Source organism: Herpailurus yagouaroundi, unplaced genomic scaffold, assembly GCF_014898765.1.
Source record: "Herpailurus yagouaroundi ecotype Mexico unplaced genomic scaffold, PumYag 140, whole genome shotgun sequence".
NCBI classification, from domain to species: Eukaryota; Metazoa; Chordata; class Mammalia; order Carnivora; family Felidae; genus Herpailurus; species Herpailurus yagouaroundi.
In genome coordinates this window covers 76,401,793-76,424,229 of record NW_024412395.1, presented here as the reverse complement: position 1 = coordinate 76,424,229, position 22,437 = coordinate 76,401,793, and the positions used below count along the sequence as shown (strand labels likewise).

Sequence of the window (22,437 nt, the reverse complement as noted above, 5' to 3'; positions counted from 1 at the left end):
GAGAGAGAGAGAGAGAGAGAGAGAGAGAGAGAGAGAGAGAGAGAGAGTCAGAGAGAGAGGGAGACACAGAATCTGAAGTGGGCTCCAGGCTCTGAGCTATCAGCACAGAGCCCAATGCCGGGCTCAAACTCACGAGCAGTGAGATCAGACCTGACCTGAGCCAAAGTCGGACGCTTAACCAACTGAGCCACCCAGGCACCCCTACATTCAGTTAACAACCAATGGCTTATGAAGAGCCTTGATCTTTCCCTTTTCAGTGATAAAAATAAGTTTTGTATCTACCTGGATGTACATCCAAGTTGTAGAATAAAAACAGAATCTGATGCATTTCATCTTCATTCTACTCATTGTTGACATTTTCTGTATTAGAATGGGGAAGCTTAGCACTTGGCAATTTAACAGCTAGTTAAACACCACTTAACCCCTTAGCACTAGCCAATTGCTTTTCCTCCAAGCCTGTTTCCATCCCCACCTTCCCACCAATACCCTCCTGATTTGTGCAGTCACTCACTATTAGGCTAATTTGCTGCTCTGGAGACAGTGTTAAGGTGGCTGTCTGATTAGGTGGGAATTGATTAAGCAGAAGCTGCTTTATTCTGTTGCTAGGTCAGTGGAAGCAACGAGAAAGGTCTCCTTCTAAGCCGCCTTCCATTTTGCTATTGCCTCAATTAGGTTGCTTTTCTGTGATTCGTGGCTTATTAGCATTGGTGACTCCTGCATGCCCATTTTCCTCCTAGAGCCTTTCCAGCCGTATGTGAATAATACAGTAATAATATTAGGAGTCCCTAATAATGATAGTTTCTTGTTGTTGTCCTGAATGCTGGTGACAGGTAAAAAGTCAGATGAAAATGCAGCTTTTGGATAGAAATCATACTTGTTGAAACTCCTTGGGCCTTTTCCCATACTCACCTCCTCTCCCTTCCTTTGGACCAGGTCCTGAGTATTATCAGCTGGATGTTTAAGCCCTGTCCTTTGGGCTGTGCGGCCTGAGTTTGAAACCTTGAGTTAAGTTACTTGACTTCTCTAGGCATCAGTATTTTCTGCTGAAAGACCTGGGCAGGAAGGGTATTTACTCCAGAGGGGGTAGCTTGGTGTTTTGATGGAGATAATATATGCAAAGGGCTTTTGCAGTAATGCTCCCCAGAGATGAGGCTCCCTCTCTTACTGTTTCTCAGACCCTCACTCCAGTAAACCCTCTTCTAGACACCCCTTGTAGGCTAGTGTCTCCCTTTCTTGAATTCTCTAGGGTGAGAATAGGCACTTAGTTGGTTTCTTTTCCTGGCACTTGACAATTATGCTCCTGATGTTATACTTAAAATTTTGCCCTTCCCTTTTAGACCGTGAGCACCCCAGGCTAGGTGATGGCTTGGTGCACCCTCTCTCCTCTGTAGCTGTGGCTACCAAGCCTGGGTGAGCATCGCATTCACCTGGGGAGCTTTGGAAAAAATCCAGATTCCTGGGTTCTAGCCTCAGAGAACATTTTGGTGAGTTGGAATTTAGGAACATAGATTTTTAAAAAAACGCGGTATATTTATATTTTAAGTAATCTCTTTGCCCAATGTGGGGCTTGAACTCACAACCCTGAGATCAAGAGTCACATGCTCTACTGACTGAGCCAATCAGGCTCCCCGTAAGAACCTAGATTTTTTAATGATTGCCACAGATGTTTCTGTGGCAGGTGGGCCTCAGACCCCAGTTTTAGAACCAATTCTGTGAGGCAGTAGTTTCCAACTCTGTCACATTCAACATCCCCTTGTATATGTTTTGCAACATCCTCTTTACTTCCTGAAATGAAACTCATAGATAATAGACCTCACTTACACACAATATTAAAAAAAATCACAAGACTCTAACTGTATATAAAGGAGGAAAAAATGAAAATAATTTATAGCTTATATTTTAATATGTATACAGCTACATTAGAAGACATAATGAAATAATCAGATAAATTAGGTTTAAGAAATATTCAACTGGGTATTATCAATAATTTTATGTATAAAGCCTTAGAAATAAGGGCTAAATAAATCCTTTTATGTTTATCACTAAGAATAAGACAACTATAAATGTAGACCAATATAGGTTTGTTACAGAGGTGACTCAATAATCATGAGTGACATTCCTGAAACTGTCATCATTTTTGGAGATGACAAAAAATTCTTGGTAAAGTTCTGAATAGAATAAATACATCCTCTCTTGATTTATAGGGTAATCAAATTCCTAACAAATTTAGTGTATTTAGAACTGGACAACATTTTCTATGAAATGCATAGTTAAGATCTACACTCAATTATATAAACTTTGTTTCTTCACCTTTATGAAAATTGTATCGGACATGATCAAGAGGGACCTTCTAGAGCATTGGAGGAGTCTAGCATTCCTACTCTCCCCTCCCCAGATTTCAACAGAGCCCTGCAACCACTGTAACAATCAAAAGCTTCTCACCCAGTTCCAAAGCCCCGAGCAGCAGTGCCACCATGTAGAATCACAGCTACAGCGATAGAAGAACTATGATCAGTGCACGGGAGTCCTGTGACCTCCAGCAGGTTGCCCACAGGACATTGTGTTCTGTACGTATTTCGTGAATATGAATGAGTCACCAGACTTTGAATACCTGAAATAAATGGCATGTATGCAAAACAACAACAACAACAAACCCAGCAAAAGCAAAAAAAAAAAAAAAAACAAAAAAAAACCAAGAAAATTTATGGGTGTAAAGTTTCTTTTTTCTAAACCAGAATTGGCCTCTGCTCTTAGTCACATTATAGAAACCCTGGGGTACTTAAAAAAGCTCTGTTGCATGTTTGGTTCTCTGGAAGCAGATTCTGACGTGGAGTTTGGGGTGTGAGATGCTCACTGGGGAGCAACATCTAAGAAGGGAAGGAAGCACGACTGGGTAGAGGAAGAGGTTGTAAAAGTCTCAGCCAACCTGGTGGGAAGCCCTGTGGTGACTATTTGCAGTCTCGGTGCCCTGCTTTGTGCCAGAATTGCAGGCCTCTGTCACCAGACGGGGATCGTCACATGCAGAAAGGTAGGAAGGGGTGGCCTGGGGAAAGCTGCTCTTGGCAGCTGAGGCAGACCCTGAGGGAGCTGGTAGCCGGAGGTGGTGCACTGCCTGCACCCCTAGCAGCTTTGGGTGGCAGTCCGCAGACAAAGAGGGATGTGGGCGGCTTACCTCCGGGCTACTACAAGGTTTGTGTACATCCTCACTCTGCCTCACAGTAACCCTAGGAGATAGGCGCCGTTATCATTCCCACTTCATAGATGAGGAAACTGAGGCTTGGGGAATTTTCACTCACTTTCCTGGTGTAAGTACCTAACTGGTGTCTCAGTGAGGACTGGATTCTGGGCCTTCCAAATGCCAGCTTCCCTCAGTGGGTTCACATGGGGTTGACAGTTTTCCCTCCCTCCCTCCCCTTTCCTGTGGCTGGTGGGAAGTGCTGTGGTCCTTGCTGGAGTAGGACACCTGAACTGCTAAGCCTGTCTCATTCATGTTTTTTTTTTTTTTTTTTTTTTTTTTTTTTGTGGTTGGATGAATAGCTTACAGGTTGATTGGCACAGTGAGGTAGAAATATCTGAGTTCTTTCAAATTCCCAGATTTTATCACTTGATCAGCTTAAGGAATTAATTAAAAAAAATCCTTGACATGCCTGATTGCTGCTTGTTTTGTGATAAGATTTTCCTTCCAGGTTGTTTCTGGCATAGACAAGGACATTTAGGGGCTTTTGAAAAAGAGTGCCTTGGGCCTTCAAGATATCACTTCCCAGGCCCCAGCCAACTGGAGTTAGCGGGTGAACCTCTCTCTGCCTGGCAGGTGCCTAGGAATCTGAGGTGTACTCCAGGAAGCCTGGGCCCTCCAGGCACACAGGCCTGGTTCCCCGCCCCACTCCCTCTTCCTCTCTCTTGCCAGGCAGCTTTAGCCCTGGGCTCTCAGTGACCCATTGGAAAGGCTTTCAAATAATTTCCAGGTCTCCCAGGGAGAACTACTGTCTTTAATCAAAGGCAAGCCATTTCTGCTACTGTGTGTTGGAATAACTGGCTTTTTAACAAATCAAATGAAGATGACTGCTAGGTTTGAGGTCGGTCATAGGCAAGTCCAGTGGATCGTAAGCATTATTAACTCCAACACATGAAATAAACACAACAGGAACACAGCTGTTAGTAGGATAGTTTAATGTTTTTGAGGCTAGAATTCTTTTAAAATAATTTAATTTTTAAAAATCACAAAAGATAGGGGTGCCTGGGTGGCTCACTCGGTTAAGTGTCCAACTTCAGCTCAGGTCATGATCTCACTGGTTGGTGAATTCAAGCCCCGTGTCAGGCTCTTTGCTGCCAGCTTGGAGCCTGGAGCCTGCTTTGGATTCTGTGTCTTCCTCTCTCTCTCTGCCGCTCCCCCACTCACACTCTGTCTCTCTCAAAAATAAATAAAGATTAAAAAAAAAATTAAAAGAAAATTACAAAAGATATACCCACTGTAACAATGAAATCTCCTGTCCCCTCCATTGCTGTCATACCGTTAAGGACATCAGTATCAACGGTTGTAGGCATTTCCTTCCTTACCTTTCCCTGTGCTTATTCAAATATGTACCAATATATTCACCCACATATTTTCCCCTTCTTTTTCAATAAAAATATTCTAAACATTTCATAAATGTCTTTATCCACAAAACAGTATATTATGGACACTCCTTCCCCAGGTCAGTACATAGTTTCATAATATTTCATTGAGTCGATGTGTCGTGATTTATTCAACCGTTTTCTCTATTAATGGGCATTCAGGTTGTTTTCAGTTTTCATTATTAAAAACAATGCTTCAGTGAACACCATTGGTTTTTTAAATTTTTAAAATTTTCAGTTTTTTATAATTTTTTAAAGTTTATTTTATGTATTTATTTAGAGAGAGCGCACACACAGCAGGGGTGGAAAGAGAGGGAGAGAGAGAGAGAATCCCAAGCAGGTTCTGCTCTGGCAGTGTGGAGCCTGATGCAGGGCTCAAACTCACGAACGATGAGATCACGACCTGAACTGGGATCAAGAGTTGGACGCTTAACCGACTGAGCCACCCAGGCGTCCCTGAACATCATCAGTTTTAATAGTGCTTCTGTGGGCACTGTGAAGCTGGGAATAGGGAGGTGAACAAGACAGAGACGATCCCTGCTTTCTAGAGGTTTGTAGTAGGGGGAAGCTGTGTATAAACAGGTAAAGCAATGCATAAAATAGGAAATAGCAGTTAGAAGTAAGGGCTCCGAGAAAAGTAAAGTAAGATGCTTTATTAGAAGAAGGGTGTCTTTCAGGAGGTAGGTTGAAGCTGAGACCATGGGATCGAAGACACAGCTCTTTGGACACCTGCAGTAAGAGTGCTCCAGGTAAGGGAGGTTATTTTCTTGTGCTCTGGTCACTTATCAATGCAGTTTGCCAGACAACCTTATGCAACTGTTGTAGCGGTTCACACTCCACCCAGCAATATATCACAGGCCAGTTTCCCTGCACCTTCCTCAGCTTTAGATGCTATTAGTTTTTCAAAATTTTGCCAATCCTACACATGAAAAATGGACATTTCCCTAAGTGCTAAAAGTTAGACAGCTTTTTCTGTGTTCATTGACCTTTTCGCCTTTCTCTTCCTTCGATTGCTTATTCATTGACTTTTCATTGCTTATTCAGTGACTTTGCCATTAAAAGAAATTGGGTTATCTAGCCTCTTCTGACCAGTGTGTAGATGCTCTTGGTTTACCAGAGCCTCGTGTGTCCTGAGTTATTTCCTCTTCATCTTACTGCTTTCTGAGACTTCTTTTCCTTCAACATCAGAGAGATTTAGTCCTTGTTAATCCCTAGGGATTATGAACCTAAGGCTTTTCAGAGACCTAAAAACATGTCTGCAAATCAAGAAAAAGTCAGTTTTTATTAGCTTCTTGAAATCTAAAAGAAAACTGTAAAATGAAGGTGGTATACATTTAAACAAATGCCTATAAAACATATAACTTACGTCAATCGGTCACAACTCAACTCAATATATAGTTATTCATAACTCAAATAAAAGTAATGTATACTGGGTGTGGGAGGTGGGTATATTTTTACATTTTTAATATGGTGTGGGATAGGACTTCTAAATGAAAAAATGGTCTGTGGCTTCAGAGATTTAAGCCACCCTCATATCTCCCAGAATTCTTTTAATTTTTTTTTTTCAACGTTTATTTATTTATTTTTGGGACAGAGAGAGACAGAGCATGAACAGGGGAGGGGCAGAGAGAGAGGGAGACACAGAATCGGAAACAGGCTCCAGGCTCCGAGCCATCAGCCCAGAGCCTGACGCGGGGCTCGAACTCACGGACCGCGAGATCGTGACCTGGCTGAAGTCGGACGCTTAACCGACTGCGCCACCCAGGCGCCCCGCTCCCAGAATTCTTAAAAAGACAGCATTCTTTCTTGTACTTATCTCTCAGGTTCCTTGATTTCTCCTTTTCTTGTTCTGTCTTTAGTTTCTCTGTGTTATTACCTCCTGGTCACTTGGAAGTCTTCACTCGGGTTCTGCACCCTCCCACCCTGCCACTGGACTGACCTAGCTCAGTCTCTGATAGCCCCATGACCTAGTTCTCACCTTAGTTTGGAATTCTTTTGGGCTGTTGACCTTGCTGATTACTCCCTTTTGGAAGCTCTTTGGCTTTCTTGATTTTTTTTTTTAATGTTTATTTATTTTGAGAGAGCGAGAATGAGCGAGTACACACAAGCAGGGAGAGGGGCAGAGAGAGAGAGAGAGAGAATACAAGCAGGCTCTGTGCCACCAGCCCTACTTGGGGCTTGATCTCACTAACCGTGAGATCATGGTCTGAGCCACAATCAAGTCACTGCTTAACTGACTGAGCCATCTAAGTGCATCTACTTCCTTGATTTTGCCCATTTTCTCGTAGTTTTCCTTGTACTTTTCTGATCCTTTCTCCTCAGTCCTTCACCAACTCAATGTTGGTTCCTTACAGATCCTTACCTGACTCTTTTCCTTGGCTAATTTCAGCAATTCCTTTGTCTTCAACTACCCTATTTGCTGCACACTGCTTCTAATCCTTTGTAGAGAAAAAAGAATATAAATTTTCAAAAGAATCTGCACATCCCTCCCACCACCACAAACTTAACAAAGCAAACCTTAAAAGATATTGCCTTAACCCAAGAGAGTACTTGAAAACTGTGATTTGCAGTTCATTACTAGGTTGTGAATGTAAGGGGCTGTGATTGCGTTTCTAGGAAATAAAATAAAACAGAAAATATAATTTTATATCATGTGTAGTAAGATATTATTTTGTGAAATTTTTGTTAACAATGTGTATTTGTGTGTGTCAGGACTGGTCTTATAACTGAGTCTTGTAAAAAAAAAAAAATTAGGAATTTCAAGATGGCGACCACAGAGACCTTCACCATAAGTGGGGCCATTCTGAGCATGGGACCCAGTGCAGCTGCACACCCATGAAGCCATGCTGTTTATGAACTAGGTTCAAAGGTAAATTATTTTCTTACTATGGGTCACAGGCAAATATAAGTTTGAAAGCCACTGGTTCTAATGTGTGCCAAGATTCATGCAAAAGGGTCTCCATGGGGGCGCCCGGGTGGCTCAGTCAGTTAAGCGTCCAACTTCGGCTCAGGTCATGATCTCACAGTCCGTGAGTTTGAGCCCTGCATCGGGCTCTGTGCTGACAGCTCAGAGCCTGGAGCCCGTTTCAGATTCTGTGTCTCCTTCTCTCTCTGCCCCTTCCCTGTTCATGCTCTGTCTCTCTCTGTCTCAAAAATAAATAAACATTAATTAAAAAAAAAAAAAAAAAAGGTCTCTATGGACTCCAAGTGTGGAGTAGCTGGTTCCAGCTGTTTGTGTTCAAGCACTCCTCTCATCTGCTCACCTCCACCTTGCAGCTTTCTTTGTTCCTGCCTCCGTGGGCCCAGTTTCTGCTGTGTTGGTGCCCAGCTGATTATGTCTGGCTCCCGGATCTCAGCTTGGTCATCTTTAGTTGTCTGTCCCCCTGCATTGTGTAGCGAGTCTGGGGAAACACCCTTCCTGTGGGCCCCTGGGGGAATGGCTTGGACACTGCCTACAACGAAATACTAAGGTTTCTCTTACTTCCAACCCAGATGCCTCTTCTCAGTGTTAGTCTATTTATTACTTCTTAGAAATTATACCTGGATGTCCCTTATGTCCTTCCGACTCATTTTCCACCTTACCTTTCCATCTACCTCCAGACCTGCTCTGACTTTTTTATTCATGGCTTTGGTTAGTGTCACTACTGTTTACTCAGTTGGCCAAGCTTAAAACTGTAGAGGTTATTCTTTATTCTTCCATTCTTCCTTGTTTTCCACCTCCTCATATCCATCAGCTGCCAAGTCTTGTCGGCTTGGCCTCCTACATAAATGCTTTGAGTCTGTTTTCTCTTCTCCAAGTCTGGCAGAGAGTCTGACTCCTGGGCAGGGCATACAAGGCCCTTCACCATGGTCCTCATCTGCATTCCATCCTCAGCTCTTACCCTACCCCAACAACCCCTGCTCTAGCCACAGAGCTGTTCCCCTAAGTTCTTGGGCTTCTCAGTTGTGAGCAACAGCACACCCTTCGTTCCCCGGTACATTTGGAAATGTGTGGGGCATTACATTTTAGTTATCATGATGATGGGAGGTTGCTACCAGCAATTAGTGGGTGAGGTCAGAGATGGCAAATACCCTGCAGTGTGTGAGGCAGTCTCTGAAATGGGAAATTGTCCCACCCAGAACTGCGGGAGGCCATCCTGTTGAGAAACAGAATGGTACTGTTTCATGCTTCAGCCCTTTGTACCTGCCATTCCCTTGGCCTGAGATGCTCCTCTTCGACCTCTGCCTGCAGAACTCCTGCATAGTTTTTGAGTTCCAGTTGAATCATGCCACCTACTTTCTGAAGCCTCCTGTGCCCCTTTTCACACCGAAGTTAATCAGTCCCCACACTTTGTTCCAGGGTGCTTGGACCTCCAGTGGAGCACTTCTTTGAGTGTGTCTTTCCTTGCAGAAGGGCTGGTCTTCTTCCACTTTGTACTCTCTGCAGCTAGCATGATGCCAGCAGGTAGTGGGTGTGCAATTAGGTAAAGAGAGTGGAACGGCTGAGGTAAATGAAACCATAGCTTTGCAGCCACACAGTTCTTGGATTGGGCTTTACTTGTTACACTTGAATTCTGTCTTCTCCTTCCTCCCCCACTTCTCCTTTTCTTCCCCCCTTTCTCAATTGCAGCCTTTCTAACTCTGGCATGCGCTTCTTCATTACTACAGATTGGCTATCTTCCATAGTTACAGTCATCTGTGGTTCCTCGAGGCATCTAAGAATTGAAATAGATCTTGGCCATCTTTGCTCGGAGGTGTGATGGCAGGAGTCACAGCTCCTGTTTCCAAGGCAACAGCCTTCTGGTTATGAGTAGAGTGCTTTTCTTAGTGGATCTGCATTAGCAGAGAGGAATTTTAGGGCTTGTATCTCCGTATGCAAACTCTCCCTGCTTTATTGCTCATCAAAGGCCAGTTTACATGGAGAATTGAGCAGGGCAAGATATTACTCTGCTCTGGCAATTCTGAAACTTTTTATTGAAGCATACTATACATGTAGGAGAGAGCACATATAATAAGTATGCATCTCTGTGAACACACCCATGTAAATAGTACCCAGATCAAGAAACAGCACCCCACATTTAGTGGTTTTTCGTGGAAATGTTGAATATTTTTTCTAATGTGCATTTCTTATTTTAATTAAGAATCGCATTTCTTTCCCAAACCAATCTTAATCTAAGATCTGCCATATAGATGCTTCTCCTCATGCATTTTCCCATTTTAAAATTTTTAATTAAAAAAAATTTTTTTTAAATTTAAGATCATAGTACCTTGTGTGTAAGTTGGTGCAAGTGGGATTTTGGAGTCAGATCATTCCAAAGTGAATCCCGTCTGTCATCCATGCTGTGCAACTATGTATTGCTTTTACCCTTCGGGGTCTCAATTTCCTCACCTGTAAAATGGAGATAATATATTTCTTTTGCAGGATTAAATTGAGGAATAAATGAGATAATGAATGTGAGAAATACCAGCATTTCTGTGCTTGGTTCACAGAAAGTAAATGCATGATAGTTTCTTCTCTTTTCTTACCCAAGGTTGAAAATTGTCAGAGCCTTCCTGGATAACTGTTATCACTCCGTGATCTAGTTGCCTCCTCCTTCCCCTGACCCAATTTATCTCCAATGCTTGTCTCTCCATGTCTGTCTTCGTGAACCATTATTGCTATATTTACTATTCCTTTCTCAAAAAGACAAATAGATTTTCAAGACATGTATGTTAAAGCCTGGGGTAGGAGGACTTCAGAGGTGGTCTCCAGAGCCTCTGGCTTATCACCTATAACTGCCACCTGGAGAACCGTGTTACTTCAGGGAATGAGTGTGTTGACCACACTGTAACACATGTAGAGAAGTGTTTGAGAGACATACATAGCTTTCTCCAGCCCAGTCTCTTGTCTCTTTGGTGAGCCTTAGGGTTTCTTTCCACTGCACTCAACCAGTGGCAATGTCCTCTCATTGATCAGCAGTTTGGGCATTTCAGACACACTTTGCCCTTTGGCCATGGAGAAGGTAATGCCCTTGGGCCATAGAGAAGGAGACAGTTGGCAGCCCTAAGCCCCTCTTTTCCTGTCATGATTTGCTGGGTTTCTGAGCCTTATTCCAACTTGAGATGTATGACACCTGGAGGTCCTGTACCATTTTGGCTTTGAGGATTCGAGGGGCTCTACTTTTAACTTTGGGACTCTGTGTGAAGTCAAGTCTAATTCTGCCTTTGTGTTCCATGTTGGAAAATGGGGCTTTGGTTTTTTGTTCCTAAGTTATAATTTCTACCTTGTACCTAATCTGTTGACTCTTTCTCAGTTCCTCCCCTGGTGACTTTACTATAGCTCCTCTAGAATGGCTTCCTCCCTTGGAAACCCAGTGTTGAGAATAGGGTTTGCACTCCCTACAGACTTCTCCATACTCCTGGTGTTTTGTTTTAGACATCCCTACTCTAGCCCTAGACCAGCTGCTTACTTAGACAGCCACCAGTTATCTGGGGCCATAATTTCAACTACCCTGCCTAATGGAACGATTGTCTGTTAGCCACTGGAGATGCCACACTGAGATAGTGTGAGTTCCTTTAGTACCTCTTGTTTGGATCTTGGCTGTCTGACCTTTTACCTATCCAGAACTAGGTGGAGAATCAGGAAGAAGTCTGAAAAACAGAGCTTGTAATCAGCCAGTCTTAGATGTCACAAGATCTAAGGATTACATTCTCTACTCCTAGGAGAAGACCTCAGACCCTCAGAGTTTTATACTCGTATCTTAGACAAACTGCTGTGGTTCTCTGGCTTTTAAGTGCACAGTAAATTAGAAATAGCCAATTATAGGTGTTAATAATAGGGAGAAATGACAATGCAACAGAGAAGGGTAGGAAAAATGACAAAAGTACGAAAGAGCTGAAAAGTTATGTAAAATATTCTGGAGTGATTTAGTATTTTAAAGCATACTAAGAACATCTTTGAAATACAGGCTATACATAGTAGTACGCTTTGCTATTGGCAAAATATGCTATTACAGCCCTTATAATCTTCTCAAGAAGGTAAGAAATGATACTACTATACATTTTAAGAAAATCTCCACCTGAAATGGCTAAAATAAGAAGCATTCCCACATTTATGAGGGCTAAATCTGTATTCTTTCCTCCATCTAATATTTATTGAGCACCTATTATGTCCCAGGTACTATTCTAGGTGCTGAAGCTGTATTACAAAGCAAAATGCAAAATCCCTGCCCTCTCAAAGACTAATCTAGAAGACTAGGCTATCCAGAGCAAGTAATTCTCCATGACCTGAGAGGGTCAAAGTTTTTTTTTTTTTCTTTTTACTATTTTTAATAGATTATATGTAGGCAGTTTTTCTATGTTGTGAATAGATTAAATGGAAGAGATTATTTCTAGGACTTTCAAAATTGGCTCTATGAGTGTCACATACCATGCTGAAAATCTCTTTGCAGGGGTTCCTGGGTGGCTCAGTTGGTTAAGCGTGCCAACTTCGACTCAGGTCATGAACTCACAGTTTGTGAGTTCCAGCCCCGTGTTGGGCTCTGTGCCGACAGCTCAGAGCCTGGAGCCTACTTCAGATTCTGTGTCTGATTCTCTCTCTGCCCCTCCCCCACTTGTGCAAAAATAAATAAATGGAAAAAAAATTTAAAAAAAAGAAAATTTCTTTGCAGCTTGACTTACCCTAGTTATTTCATTTTTCATCACAACAGGAAGTAGGAGGTGTGGCTTGTTTTTCTGCAGGTGGGGAAATGGTAGAATGGAGAAGTGTAAAGACTTGCCTGAGGTTGTACAGAGGTTAGTGACACACTTCATTTCCTGTAGTGGAAGATTTCCCACTCCCAAGTTCAAGTCCCGGAGTTGGAGCCATCATTCAGTTTGCATAAAGAGAAAGTCCACATTTTAAATATGAAAGATGAAAAAAATGGAGTGATTTGTTTGTGTAATCAGTCCTAAAATGAATTCTTCACCCATGGCCTCTGGGTCAGGTAGCAGACTTGAGACTTCCTTGTATATTAGTGGCTTAACTGTCTCTCTTAAAGATGTAATTTCAACTGTAATTTTCTCCCCCCCCCCACCCCGCCTTCTCTCCAGCATGCTTATAGAATGCTCATAGCTGTTATCTGAGGCTTTCTAAATTATCAAATGAAACAGCTACTGCAGCTTTTATTTTGGTCCCTAATCAGAAAAGACTGAAAATAGTGGCGTTTGGTGGAGAATTCTTTATTTTTTTAGGCTTATTTATTTATTTGACAGAGAGAGAGAAAGTGGGGGGAGGGAGAGAGAGAAAGAGAGGGACTATTCCAAGCAGGTCCTGCACTGTCAGTGCAGAGCTTGACATGGGGCTTGATCCCACAAACTGTGGAATCGTGACCTGAGCTGAAACCAAGAGCCAGACACTCAACCCACGGAGCCACCCAGGCACCCCATGGTGGAGAATTCTTTAGACTAACCTCTGGTTGGTCCTCTGAAAGACTGTGAGTTCATCGGCCAAGAGCTACCATCCCTCAGATAGGTTCTACTCACCCAAGCAGTCACTTTGCTGTCCAAGCACAAAGTCTTACTTACATACAGCTTTCCCCTTGCCTGTATCCAGCTTCTGACTTTCTGCTTGGAGAGTGAGCATTTGATTTATTATTTTTTACCGAAGGTAATTTTTGTGAGGGGATATGTCATATGCTTGGCATTCTGGACTGATTTTTAATTCTCTCAAATCAAATATGCTTTAAATGTTAGCCTTTGGAAGATGTGATAAAATGCTTTTGCTACTGGAGTTCAGGTTGTGAAAACATAGGTGGTTTGGATTAGAACTCTTAGGTTATACTGCTAATAAAGCCACAAGGTTGACCTATTATCAAAAATTTTTCTTTTGTTCCTCTTTTTAATATCATGGAATTAAGTACTCCTTCAAGTATTAAAGGAAAGTGACATCCATTGGTTTGCAGTATCCTCATGGCAGAATTTAATATACTCTGTTCATAAATGGTCTCAATTATAACACTTTCTGCATATGAGAAATCTGCACTCAGGAGTTGAATCACAAAACAGAACACTCAGTCATTTTTCATTAGATAAAGCAGAGGCAGTAAAGAAGAGAGAGAGAGGAAGAGAGAGAGAGTGCCCAAGCTTTCATTTTAAGACAGCTTTTACTTAAGGAAGTGCATTAGTGTTTCTGTGACTAAAATAAGGAAAAGCTACCTGGCATGTGGAATGGGTTAATGATGTGTTTACTCTTACTTGGGGTTTTGGCTAGAGTGAAGCTTGGGGTTGATATTGGCCAGACTAGCTCTGTGAGGACTCTGCTCTGCAGGAGGCTCCCTGGATTTTCTCAGTGTTTTTGGCTGCTGACTCTTGAACCATTTTTGTCCTTTAGCCAACCATCATTTTCGTCCTGTAAGCGGTAATGACTATTAAAACATTGGGAAAGTTTCATATCTTTAAAAAATTTTTTTTAATGTTTTTATTTATTTTTCAGACAGAGGGAGACAGAGCATGAGCAGGGAAGGGGCAGAGAGAGAGGGAGACACAGAATCCGAAGCAGGCTCCAGGCTCTGAGCTGTCTGCACAGAGCCCAATGCGGGGCTTAAACTCACGGACTGTGAGATTATGACCTGAGCTGAAGTTGGACGCTTAACCAACTGAGCCACCCAGGCACCCCTCGTATCTTTTAAACATACTGTATAATTCTATTTTTAAAAATACTTTCTTTTTTAAAGAGCAGTTGTAAATTCACAGCAAAAATTAAGAGGAAGATACAGAGATTTCCCATATACCACCTGTTCCCACATGGGCATAGCCTCCCCCATTATCAGCATCCCTGATGGGGTTGTACATTTGTTGCAGTTGATGAATCCACACTGACACATTATTTTCTTTTAAGTTTTGTTTATTTAAGTAATTTCTACACCCAAACATGAAGCTCGAACTCATGACCCCAAGATCAAGAGTTGCATGCTCTCCTGACTGAACCAGCCAGATGCTCTGACATTGACACATTATGTTGTAATTTTTTTTTAAAAGAATCTATGAAATCTGACCTAGTAACTTTATCCTAAGTATTTTGTCCAGTTACCTACAGTCACAGATTTCAGTTTCCTGAGCTGTAAAGATGTGATTTTTCTCTTTACTCTCAGGGGACTGCAAGAGGTTAAGATAAGGTTCCCATTTTATAGATGATGTGAAGTATTCCACTGCCCAGATATGTCCTGCCTTTTGATGGAGGCACGATAAGGGCAGAATGAGATCTTTGTTAGGTGGGTGAGGTGGATGCTAGGCCAGAAGAAAAGACTTTCCTCTTCTGAAAGATGCCCAAGTAATGGGTAGGGAAAGCCACTTCTTGTTCTGGGTTACTTATCTTGATTTGGGGGATTATGAAGAGTGATACTAACAATACAAAAAGACTGATTTTAACATCAAAGTAACATTAAACACAAAGGATGCAAAAAACATGGTGGGAAATTTCCTTCAAGAGATACAGGGTGCTTTCTGTTTAATAAGGAGCACATATCAAAAGATAGTTGTTGAATTCAAAGTACTTCAAGAGATGTATTAATAAGGATCCTGCTTTGGTCAAAATAACAACACAGAAGTTTATTTTACTCTCATCTATACTGGCTTGAGCATAAGCAGACCCAGGCTGAGAAGATAGTTCCATGATGTTGGGGATAAAGTTTCTTCCTCTCTCATTACTGTGTCCTCTCCTACCACACATCTTCCATTTCCAGCTAACATGGTTGCTCTACTTTCTACCATTGTGGGAGTTAGAAAAGGGAGGGCAACCTCCTTTCCTTTTAAAAGCATGACCTAGGGATGCCAGGGTGGCTCAGTTGGTTGGGCGTCTGACTCTTGATTTCAGCTCAGGTCATGATTTCACAGTTTGTGGGATCAAACCCTGTATCAGGGTCTGTCCTGACTCGTGGAGCCTGCTTGTGATTCTCTCTCTCCCTCCCTCTCTGCCCCTCCTCTGCACATGCGCTCTCTCTCTGTCTCTCTCTCTCAAAAGAAATAAACACTAAAAAAAAAAAAAAAAAAAAAAAAAAGCATGACCTAGAAATTGTAAATATCATGTGGTTTATCTCCATTGCCCAGAACCAATCACATGACAAATTACCTGCAAGGGAAGTTAGGGAATGTAATCTTTAGGTAGGCAGCCATGTGCCCAGCTAAGCCTTCTATTTTCACAGAGGAAAGGGAGAATGGGCACTGCCTCTGCGACACAAAAAAGGAGCAAGAATATGTTCCTCAGTGTTGCCATACCACTGTGGGTTGGCAAATTCAGACCTGACACTACCCCTCGTAATGAGGCATAGTTACAATTCACGAGCAGGACCAGAACATAACACGCAATGTGTATGTCTTACACTTAGTGTATTGCTCGGATGAGGGAAGTTCATTTTGAATGTATCGTCATTCTATAGTTAAAAGTGATTGTACTTTTAAATATTCTTTTGTGGGAAGAAGGGGCTTGTTTTGGCAAGTTGGAATTTTCACACAGAATTTCCATAAGCACAAATCCATATGCATTGAAAGGAGAAAGGGATTCAGAAGGGGCAACCTCCAGGGAGTAGGTAAAAATATGTCATTCTGGATGGGAATTTGATTCTGGAGTTGTCAGTGGTTGGTAATTAGGGTTGACTTTATGATGTTGATTCTAGGAATGGAGCCAAACATTACAAACCCATTTAGAACTGTCCTTACCCCGTATGAGTAACTATATTAATAAGTAATTTCAGGGTCTGGGTTCTACAATAATTTCATTAAAATAGAGCAGTGTCTCGTGTTTCCCTACAAGGAGATAGTGCCAGAAAGCTCTGCCATTTATTCTTTCTGACTGCTTCCTGTCTGGATTTTGTTTATTGCCCTCTTCCCAGAGCGCTCTATCAGAGGGAACTAGTGTATAGCCCAGAAGGTTTGTTTGTATCAAAGTATGTGGCTATTCTGTTCTGATTGGTAGGAAGTGAGCTGCTCCTGATACTCAGATTCTTGTTGTAAAGACTAGCGCATGCCAGACATTGTGGAATTTTGGTTGAGATATCTAATTAGTGTGTTTACATTTCACCCTCAGTTCTCCTCTTATTTCATTACACACGGCAAAGGTGATTTTGACATTTGAGCCTTTTCAGATCCTCTTTTCCTCAAAAGGTGAACTAGATTTACAGGCTCTTTGCTGACCATCTCTGAAGAGTTAAGGAAGCCCTATCTCTCATGTAGTATGAGACAGCATTCTTGTTGACTTAGTGGTATCTCCAGCATTGTTCTGGTCCTTTTCTTGGCAACGAAAAGTCTCAGATTCTCTGGAGTGTCCTGTCACTCCATCTGAAACATTCTTCAGGAGACGCAGCAGTGTTGACAGCTGGTATAGAAGACATAGGGGTCAACTGTAGTCAAAGCTTTGCCTTTGGCATAGAGACTTAGGGTGAAAGTTTTTAGAAGAGATTGTCAATTTTGTTGTTGTTTTTATCAAGAAAATCTCATTTGGGATTCCCTTTATTAAAATTTTTTAATGTTTATTTATTTTGGAAAGGGACAGAGAGACAGAGCACAAGTCGGGGAGGGGGAGAGAGAGAGAGATGGAGATACAGAATCCGAAGTAGGCTCCAGGCTCTGAGCTGTCTGCAGAGCCCGACGCGGGGCTCAAACCCACAAACCGTAAGATCATGACCATAGCTGAAGTTGGACGCTAAACTGACTCAGCCACCCAGGCACCCCAGCACCACATTATTTTTAATGAATTATAGCATGTGACCCTCTGCTTATAGATGAGCAAAGCATAGTTATAAACCTCAGGAGATAGTTCAGGACTTTAGATAAAGTAAGAACTCAGAGAAGGCAGACTTCATCCATGGTGAGTCCTTCCTGATGACATTGTGGTGTCTCCAGCACCAGGCTCAGCTCCCGGCACAAAGGGGTCTGCTGCATATGCTTGTTACCTCTTGAATTAATAATGATGAATTGGAGGACAGTTGAACAAAGAGAAAGGACAAGATTTGAAAGCAAAATTTCCTCAGACAGCCTAAGGAGGATTGGTTAGCTTAGATGGAAAAGGTCAAGAGAGATTATTTGCAGGAGTTTAGAAATTTATGGTGGAAAAGTAAAATGGTGCAGCTTCTGTGGAAAACAGTGTGGCAGTTCCTCAGAAATCAGAGATAAAATTATTATTTGATGCAACAGTTCCACTTCTGGGTATGTATCCAAAGAAAGTGCAGGCAGAGACTTGAATAGGTAGTTGCCAACCAACGACTGTGGCAGTATTATTCACAGTAGCCAAAGATGGAAATAGTTCAGATGAATGGATTAACAAAATGTGGCACATGCATACTATGGACTATTATTCAGCCTTAAAAAGGAATGAATTTCTGATACATGCCACAACACGGAAGAATCCTGAAGATATTGTTAAGTGAAATAAGCCAGACACAAAAGGACAAATGTTGTGAGGTCCCGCTTATATGAGGTACTGGGAGTAGTCAAATTAATAGAAACAGAAAGTAAAATGGTGGTTACTAGGGGCTAGGGAGAGGAGGCAAGAGAGAGTTATTCTTTAACATGTACAGCTTTTCCGTATAAGATGGTGAAAAAGTTCTGGAGATCGACAGTGGTGATGTTTGCATAATAATGCGAATGTATTTGATGCCACTAAATCATACACTTGAAAATGGTTAAAATGGCAAATTTTATATTATGAATATTTTACCACAATAAAAATACATCTGTGCAAAAAATATTGTATACTAAAAAAAAAAAAAGAAGGGAATGGAACTGAAGAAAGTCAGGGCTGTTTTTTTCCCAAAGATTTATAACGATTAGTAAAAAGCTGACCAGTATTGTATGTGGATTCTAAGTTTTATCAAGTAAAAAGTCTCTGTGTGCCTTCAATTTATTCTTTATGTATTTTTAAATTATTATTATTATTTTTTTTTTAGAGAGAGAGAGAGCATGAGCCAGGGAAGGGGGCAGAGAGAAAGAGAGAGAGAGAGAGAGAGAGAAAGAACCCCAGTAGCTCCATACTCCCTGGGATCATGACCTGAGCCAAAATTAAGAGTCAGATGCTCAACTGACTGAACCTCCTAGGTACTCCTAATTTGTTTTTATTTTTTAATTTTTTTATTTAAACAAATTATTTTTGAATGTTTATTTTTGAAAGAGAGAGAGACAGACAGACAGACAGACAGAGCATGACAGACAGACAGAGCATGAGCGGAGGAGGGGCAGAGAGCAAGGGAGACACAGAATCTGAAACAGGCTCCAGGCTCCGAGCTGTCAGCACAGAGCCCGACGCGGGGCTCGAACTCGTGAACCACGAGATCATGACCTGAGCCGAAGTCAGACTCTCAACTGACTGAGCCACCCAGGCACCCCTCTAATTTGTTTTTTATTTTTTTTCAACCTTTATTTATTTTTGGGACAGAGAGAGACAGAGCATGAACAGGGGAGGGGCAGAGAGAGAGGGAGACACAGAATCGGAAACAGGCTCCAGGCTCTGAGCCATCAGCCCAGAGCCTGACGCGGGGCTCGAACTCACGGACTGCGAGATCGTGACCTGGCTGAAGTCGGACGCTTAACCGACTGCGCCACCCAGGCGCCCCAAAGACTACTTCTTAAAACTATGGTCAAATCGTACTGAACTGGCAAACATACTGCTTTCCTACACACATTCAGCCCCATTTGACTTCCTTTGCAAAACAACCGAAAAGAGAGCTAATCACTTGGACTGTAAAGAAAACCCTTACAGTTATGGTGGCAGCCTCCAGGGAGTCCTAGAATCTGCTTAAGCTCAGGCACCTGCATTTTAAATCCCAAACCTGTGCCAACAGTCTGCTCTCTTCTTAGAGGCTGAATTCGTGTTTTCATCGATTCCTCCATTTTTACCAAGATGGGTTGCTTTGAGAGGTTTGGCGAATCTACTGAGGCACCCACAGCATGAATCTAGTGTTTCCTCCTTCCTTCCTTTGTACAGACTGTGTTCAACTTATGATCTATGAGAAAGTTGAAGCCACTCACAGCACAGTTTACTGTTTATTGGGGATACATGGAAAGCCGTGGTCATGTGTCTGGTTCAAATTTCATAGGAGGTAATTGCTTAGAATACAGGCTTCTTGACTTGCATTATGTATATAGACCCTTACACCTGCTTCCTCTCCTGTGCCATTTTCTGAAACACCTATGCCTTTGTTTTAGGTCTTTTCTACAGGAGATTAATGTAGTTGCATATATATATGTGGTGTCTTCTCCAGAAGGGATCTTAAAGTGTATTTTTTAAAAAAACTTGAGCCTGAAAATAGATATTTAACTTCAGAATATATATTTATATATTTCCTCTTCATCTTCCCCAGGTTGATTGATTTCCTAATGTGATGACTATAATGCCCTTTGGTTTTGTTACTTTGATGTAGATATTTGTGTTCAAATTGTCATATCTTTTTGCTCTACTGGCCTACAGGTGCTTTTTGTAAAGCTGTTCATGTGTCAGTATATGGAGAATATCTAAATTTTGGAGCCTTAAAAAAAAGATCTTTTAAAGGCACTGAGTCAAAGACACATAATAGAAAGGCAGGAATCTTTTTTACCACTGCTTCTGACAGTTGGGGGTCTATCCCTGACTGTTGTCAAGTTCATACGGCTAGTGATTTAGAAGCCAGCCTGGTCTATTGTTGGATATTTGCTAGAAACTCATTCTTCATCTGAAGTCTCTCCCTTTTAAAATTTCTTTCCCCATTTGTCTTACTTTCTGCCATCCAGAGCAATCAGTGAAAATGTTATGAATTCAATGATATAATATCTTAGCTTTGAAAATGGGTTCAAATTATAGGTCATCCATACATTTTCTTTCAAACCTCCTATACAAAAGACAGCTTCCCTTAGGAAAATATACATTCAGAATATTATCTGAGTCCCCTCAATCATTTTTCTAGATTTAGATCAGATCAATCAAGATTCCTTATTATTTTTAAACTGCACTCAGTAATTACCTTTTAAAAGATCTGGTGCAAAGTATAGCACAGATGCACGATTATTAAACGTTTCTTTATTTGGTGGAAATCCTTATAGTAAGCACAGTGTTCTGCTCTGGTTTTCATTATGTGACAGAGGTGTGTTGTTACCTTTTGTCAGGATTCCAGCACTACTTTCTCTGGCTTTCTTGTCCTGGTCAATGTGTGGTTGCCTGTGGTGGGAGCCGCCTGGGCAAACTCGGGGGTGCTGCCTCTTCCCACACTGGAAGTGGTGATAACAGCAAAGCATGTGACAACCTGGAGAAAAAGTTCACAGTCCTACTGAAGACAGGCCTTACAGTTCTCTTGGGGGCAGGGGGCATAACATAATTCACAGATTCTCTATTCTAGAATTCTGTCGGTTTAAAGGAAGGCAAGTTAGAATGGGTCCTTCTTGCTATGTAAGAAGTAACACTTAGTTTATATCCAAGTAGGAGCCTGCACAGTTGTTAATTTGATTTTGCTGTCCCTTGTATCTTTTTTTTTTTTTAATCTCAGAGTTCTCGTGCCCACAGCAAAAGTGATTTACCTTACGAAGAATGGGACCCTGCATTGCTGTATTATGGCTTTGCATCATTTTGCTCACGGTTCTCAAATTGGAGTTCTCTGTGGCACGCCTGGGTGGACTACTTGAGGAGCTGAGCCTCCAGAATGCTGGAGCCCAGCCCGGGGAGGACAGCCTCCAGACTGGATGTCTTGCAGGGACCCAGACAGCATTTCATTCTACCTCTTGCATCTGCTTCTCTCTGAGGTTCTTGCTCATTCCTTCCCTTTCTGAAGACCACCTTTCTTGACTCCTTGGACCACATACGTAGTAGCTATAGGTCCATCCAAAGAGAGAGATTACATTTCACCCTTCATCTCCTCACATTCCCTGGAGAGAGAATCTCTTTGGTCCCCCTGAAGTGGCCAGGGCCTTCCCTGGATGGTGAGGGCCTGGGGGCAGAACATTGCACAAACGGCTCTTAGGAACTTGCTTTGTGGATGTGTTTTGCATTTAGGCAGGGGAGCATTTTTAATAAGGCAGTCAATCTGATAGGAGTGCACCCTATTGGGTACATTAAATATTATAATATACTTAATACTTCCTCCTGGAGTATCCCATTCGTCCTGTAGTTTTAGGAGAAACATTATTTTGATATTAAAGCAAGTGCATAGTTGAAATAGGAACCAAGGTGGAATATAGGCAAGAATTTTTAAGATAACCATGAGGGGAAAATAGTTTAATTTTGTATTTGGGACATACTCTTCTGCTGTTGAGATACTTTGGTCGGGTAGTTGAGGAAACACCAACATTTCTGGCCAATTGCAGGCTGGAGTTGGAAGATTAACATGAAACCATCTAGTAAGCTAGCGAGTGCTTTCTCCTATTTCATTTCAATGAGGCCAGAAGATTCGCTGTCTGCATATGGTAGAATTGGGTATGGAATACTCCCACTGGTGGTGGCTGAGCTAAGAAACATTAATGTACTCTTTCAAGGAACCTTGGGCTGATTATTGATGTTGTTTCTAGAATGAGGCTGAATAACAAGATTTAGCTAATTCTGGAGGCCATGGTGTGCTTGTAAAACACTTAACTCTTTTTCTTGTTGACTGTGAGACCACACAGAGCCACCCATGTCTCCTCATAGCCCACTTCACATAGCATGACTTTGTTTTTCTGGGCTACAGAGAGAAGATAAAACTCTAACCACAGGGCCTTCTCTCCACCGAGCTGAGGCCGCAGCTAAAGTGCTTTTCTGTGATTTAAATGCCTACATGGAAATACCTGGAGAGATAGTAAAGAATTGCTTTATAGGGACTTCTGTTAATATCCTTCTGATTTTCAAGGTTATCCAGGTGTCTTTATATATATATATATATATATATATATATATAT

The 22,437-nt window shown here is 41.8% G+C and overlaps 1 protein-coding gene and 1 non-coding gene across 2 annotated transcripts in view; one reads left to right on the top strand and one right to left on the bottom strand.

Moving 5' to 3' along the window:
• Nucleotides 1-22,437, top strand: part of ANKRD44 (ankyrin repeat domain 44) — a 330,752-nt gene that overhangs the window by 30,877 nt on the left and 277,438 nt on the right. The window lies entirely within an intron of this gene.
• TRNAK-CUU (transfer RNA lysine (anticodon CUU)) lies at nt 1,553-1,625 on the bottom strand. Its single transcript has one exon. It is a non-coding gene; the product is annotated as a tRNA-Lys (tRNA).